Below are 6,153 nucleotides of genomic sequence, written 5' to 3'. Positions count from 1 at the left end.
TTGTCCTGTGTCTGTTGGCCATCTGGATGTCTTCTTTTTAAAAATGTCTATTCATGTCTTCTGTCCATTTTTTAAATTGGGTTATTCATTTTTGGGGTGTTGAATTTTAAAGTTCTTTATATATTTTTTATACTAACCCTTTATTAGATATGTCATTTGCAAATATCTTCTCTCTTCTGTAGTCTGCCTTTTAGTTTCGTTAATTATTTCCTTTGCTGTGCGGAAGGAAACATTTTTTTTATTGTGATGTCGTCTCAATAGTTTATTTTTGCTTTTGTTTCCCTTGCCTCAGGAGACATATCTAGAAAGAAGTTGCTACGACTGATGTCAAAGAAGTTACTATCTGCATTGTATTCTGGGATTTTTTGGTTTTAAGTCTCACATGTAGATCTTTAGTCCATTTTGAATTTATTTTTGTGTGTGGTATAAGAAAGTGGTTCAATCTCATTCTTTTGCACGTAGCAGTCCAGTTTTCCCAACACCATTTGTTGAAGAGACTGGATATTCTTTCCTGCTTTGTCAAAGATTAATTGACCATATCATTATGGGGCCATTTCTGGATTTTCTATTCTGTTCCATTGATTTAGGTGTCTTTTGTTTTGCCAGTACCATACTGTCTTGATGATTACAACTTTGTAATATACCTTGAAATCCGGAATTGTGATGCCTCCAGCTTCATTTTCTAAGATTGCTTTGGCTATTTAGCGTTTTGTGGTTCTGTACACATTTTAGGATTGTTTGTTCTAGCTCTGTGAAAAATGCTGGTGGTATTTTGATAGGGATTGCATTAAATGTGTAGACTCTTTTGGGTAGTATAGACATTTTAACAATATTTGTTCTTCCAATACATGAGCGTGGAATGATTTTCCATTTCTTTGTGTCATCTTCAATTTCTTTCATCAGTATTTTATTGTTTTCAGAGTACAGGTCTTTCACCTCTTTGGTTAGGTTTATTCCTAGGTATCTTATTGTTTTTGGTGCCATTGTAAATGGGATTGATTCCTTAATTTCTCTTTCTGCTGTATCATTATTGGTGTATAGAAATGCAATAAATTTTTGTATGTTGATTTTGTATCCTGTGACTTCACTGAATTCGTTTATCAGTTCTAGCAGACTTAGGGTAGAGTCTTTGGGTTTTCAATATATGGTATCATGTCATCTGCATATAGTGAAACTTTTACTTCTTCATTGCCTATTTGGATGCCTTTTGTTTCTTTTTGTTGTCTGACTGCTGTGGCTAGGACTTCCAGTACTACGTTGAATAATAGTGGTGATAGGGGACATCCCTGCCGTGTTCCTGATCGTAGAGGAAAAGCTCTCAATTTTTCCCTTTTGAGGATCATGTTAGCTGTGTGTTTTTCATATATGACCTTTATTGTGTTGAGGTATGTTCCTCTAAACCTACTTTGTTAAGGGTTTTTATCATGAATAGATGCTTTGTCAAATGCTTTTTCTGCATCTATTGAGAGGATCATGTGGTTCTTATCCTTTCTTTTATTAATGACATATCATGTTGATTGATTTGTGAACCACAAATGCAACCCAGAAATAAATCACAGTTGATCATGGTGAATGATTTTTTTAATGCATTATTGGATTCACTTTGCAAATATTTTATTGAGAATTTTTGCATCTATGTTCATCAGGGATATTGGCCTGTAATTCTCTTTTTTAGTAGTGTCTTTATCTGGTTTTAGTATAAGGGTTCATGCTTGCTTCATGGAATGAATTTGGAAGTTTTCCTTTTTTATTTTTTGGAGTAGTTTGAGAAGAATAGGTATTAACTCCTTTTTTTTGAGAGAGAGAGAGAGAGTGTGTGTGTGTGTGTGTGTGTGCACATGCAAACAAGGGGGGAAAGGGAAAGGGAGAGAGAGTATTTTTTTTTTAAGATTTATTTATTTATTTTAGAAAGAGGGCATGCACAAGCAGGGGAGGGGCGGAGGGAGAGGGAGAGTATCCTCAAGTAGACTCCATGCTGAGCACAGAGCCCAACACATGGCTTGATCCCAGGACCCTGAGATCTTGACCTGAGCCAAAATCAAGGAGTTGGACGTTTAACTGACTGAGCCACTGAGGTGCCCCATGGAGAGAGAGAATCTTAGGCAGGCTCCATGCCCAGTGCAGAGCCCAATGACAAGGGGCTGGATCTCACTACTCTGAGATCATGACCTGAGCCAAAATCAAGAGTTGGACGCTTAACCAACTGAGCCACCCAGGTACCTGATATTAACTCTTCTTTAGATGTTTGGTAGAATTCTCTTATGAAGCTATCTGGTCATGGACTTTTGTTTGTTGGGAGTTTTTTGATTTTTTGATTCCATTTCTTTGTTAATTTTTGGTCTCTTCAAATTTCTATTTCTTCCTATTTTGGGAATTTATCTGTTTCTTCCAGGTTGTCCAGTTTTTTGGCATATAGTTTTTCGTAATATTCTCTTATAATTGTATTTCTGTGATGCTGGTTGTTTAATGTAATATTTTTTAAAAATCAAAATTAAGGAAAAAATCCATAATGAACAGAATATCAAAATTTTAAATAAAGCCAGAATCTGGACTCCTCACTTCAACAATTCACCTCACCCTAATCCTAGCTGTGGTTATGGGAAGGTCAGGTGGCTAGGTGATGTCAGAAGAGATAGGCAGGGTTATCTTGGGGTCTTGAGTCCAAAAATCTTGGGGTCATAGTTACAGAATTCCATACTCAAATTCTGACTGTATAACCTACCAAGTTTCCATTTCTTCATTTGTAATAGGGAGCTAATAATACTTATCCCATAAGGTTTTTGTAATGACTAAACAAGATAACATGAAGTACTTAATGCCTGATCCCCAGAGGCAGAATCAGCTTTTGTGGAGCATGAAGCTTATATACTTTGGAAGACCCTTTTTATGAAAAGTAATAAGAAGTTAGGAATACAAAATTGGCAGGGTAATGAATAGTTAGAGGGAGAAAATAAATAATAAATAATAATTTTTTTAAAAAGCACAAACCCCTCAAAGGAAAATATTTTTAAAAATCCATCACCCCCACGTATCAACTGTAATACTTTCTTCCAACAGTATTTTGGCTACATTCCCTTTAATTAAACTTTCATACCACAACAATTTTTTTATACTTTCTATAGAGAGAATTGAAAAGAGAACTTTTTTCTCTAGTATGTTGATTTGTTTTATATCACTGATAGTTGAGAAAAGTGTCTCTAAGCCTTATGACTCACCATTGGCCATGTTGTGTTAATTCTTAGGACTGTTCTTAAATTTGGGGAAACTTCCATCAAGTGTTTTTCATATATGAGCTGTAATAATTGGAAGAATATTCCATAGACCACCTTCTGGGTCCATTGATTTCAAACATTATTTCTTTTTACTAAGCATGTACTTCTGGTAACTTGGGAAGCCAGCACACTGCTGGGAGAGAGCCTCTGGACACTGCAGATGGAAAGGGCTTACTGTGGAGGTTCTGTCCACACAGTGGCTCAGCACACATAAATCTCTTTGGTGCCCAACAAACTTCCCCATAATGTATGGGAATTTTGGTGAGAATAGTGACTTAATGTGAGCCACTTCATAAATGCTACTTAGATATTACAGCCTTTTCATCTTTGAATCTCTGATCTTACTAGTCAGAAAAAAAATTTAAGCAGCTTTATCAAGTATTATTTACATGCTATAAGATCACTCATTTAAAGAGTACAAATGGGGGTGCCTGAGTGGCTCAATCAGTTAAGTGTTTCCCTTTGGCTCGGGTCATGATCCTGGGGTCCTGGGATTGAGTCCCATATCGGGTTCTGTGCTTGGCGAGGAGCCTGCTTCTCCCTCTCCCACTCCCCCTGCTTGTGTTCCCTCTCTCGCTGTGTCTCTCTCTGTCAAATAAATAAATAAAATCTTTAAAAAAGATAAATAATAAATAAATCTTTAAAAAATAAAGTGTACAAATTATTGTTTGGCAAATTTATAGACTCATGTAACAATTACCACAATCCAATTTAGAATATTTCCATCACCCCAGAAAGATTCCTCACGCTCATTTACATCACTCCCAATTCCACCCTCAGCCCCAGGCAACTACTAATTACTCTCTGTCCCTATAGATTTGCCTTCTCTGGTCATCTTATGTAAATGGAATTACACTGGCTGTTTTTAAGACACTTCTTATAATTCTGCATTTCTCTCTCTCTCTCTCTTTTTTGGAGAGAGGTGGGGAGAGCAGAGGGGCAGAGGGAGAGGGAGAGAGAGAATCCTAAGCAGACTCCATGCCCAGCGCAGAGCCTGATTTGGGGCTCGTTCCCATGACCTGAGCTGTAATCAACAGTCAAATGCCCAGCCAACTGAGCCACCCAGATGTCCCTCTTTTTAGTTTGAGGTCTTTGTTCCTTGCCCTTGAGCACTTGACACAAGTACTTGTATCCACAGCTCCTGGACTTTTCCTCAGTCCATCTGTTTTAAGTTGTTCTTGCAGTATCTTTTCCTTTCCATTAGCATAATTTCATTTATTCATTGTTGACTAAGTCTCTAAAGCACGAACTGTGCTAGGCACTCTGACACGAAGATTAATAAAACCATGCACCTGCTCCTGCATTTATAATTTGGCTGGAGAGCCAGACATAGGTGCAAACAAATAGTGTGATAAATGCTACAAAATAGGCAGGTGTTAAGTGCAATGGAATGGTCTGTAATAATAATAATAGCATTTATTGAGGACTTAGGTACCAGCAAAGTTAATTTAGTTGAAGTTTCAGGGGCTCTTCACTTACACAAGCCTCTTCCAAGACCGTTACAGTGGAGTGAAGGGTCCCTAGCAATGTGTTGGTGTTTTTTGTTTTACTAAAAGTAAGACATTTTTACTGAAATCAAGACCACTGTCTCTTTTTTTGTTCCACCACTCCTCTGTCACACATTTCCTTTTATCATGTGATTGAGGAGTTACGGCCATTTTCAAGATCCAGCAGAAAATAAGTTGAAGTGGAGGTACATCTAGTTTGGATTTAGTGGGATATTTTTAAGCAGCCTACAGGTCATTTCCAGGTTTACTAAAATTATTGCTAGCCACACCCATGTAGAAGTGGCTTCTAAGAATACTCCGATCACCTACTGGGCCAACTTACCCTGTATTGTGGCCCCAAAGTGTAGAGCCAGAGATTGTACTAGAGTATGAATGTGTCCTACAGTGCCAAGTTACCAGAAGTCTGGGGCTAGTGAAAAATGGCATTTGAAATGAATGGAACCAGAAGTCGGTCTGTGGAATACTCTTTTAATTATTACATACATGAAAAACACCTGAAGGAAGTTTTCCCCAATTTAAGAACAATCCTAAGAATTAACATGATGTTACCAATGGTGAGTTGTAAAGCTTAGAGACACTTTTCTCAACTATCAATGATATAAAACAAATCAACATGCTAGAGAAAAGACAGCTATCTTTCCTAGTTTCTCTATAGAAAGTATTGCAAAACTGTTGTGCTACAAAAATTTAATTAAAGGGAATGTTGCCAAAAACTATTGGGAAAAAAGTATTACAATGTGTATGGGCAGAGTCTGTGCTCTAAAATAGACATTTTCTCCTCTTCTTCATTTTCCCTTATAAAACTCTTTTGTTCCTTTCTCTTCCTCCCCCCCAGCTCTATTGAGATATAATGGACAAATAAAAAGTGAATACATTTAAAGGGTACAATGTGATGGCCTGATATATGTATGCATTTCTAATGATTATCCCAAGTTAATTAATACATCTGTTACCTAGTATAGTTACTTTTTTTTTATGTGCTAAGTACAGTTAAGATCTACTACTCTCTTAGCAAATTTCAAGCATATGATATGGTATCATTACTATTATTTTTTTAAGATTTTATTTATTTATTTGACAGAGAGAGACACAGCGAGAGCAGGAACACACGTAGGGGGAGGGGCAGAGGGAGAGGGAGAAGCAGGCTTCCCTGGGAGCAGGGAGCCTGACGCAGGGCTCCATCCCAGGATTCTGGGATCATGACCTGAGACGAAGGCAGAGGTTAGCAACTAAGCCACCCAGGCGCCCCACGATATGGTATTATTAACCATAGTTATCGTGTGGTACATTAGGTCCCCAGAATTTATTCATTTTATAGCTAAAAGATAAATAAATAATTTAATCTAAGTATATCCCAAATATCTCATTTTTCT

This window comes from Eumetopias jubatus, unplaced genomic scaffold, assembly GCF_037043125.1.
Source record: "Eumetopias jubatus isolate StellerSeaLion01/CBP00866 unplaced genomic scaffold, mEumJub1_p1.0 scaffold_2, whole genome shotgun sequence".
Taxonomy (NCBI): domain Eukaryota; kingdom Metazoa; phylum Chordata; class Mammalia; order Carnivora; family Otariidae; genus Eumetopias; species Eumetopias jubatus.
This window is presented reverse-complemented; position numbering follows the sequence as displayed.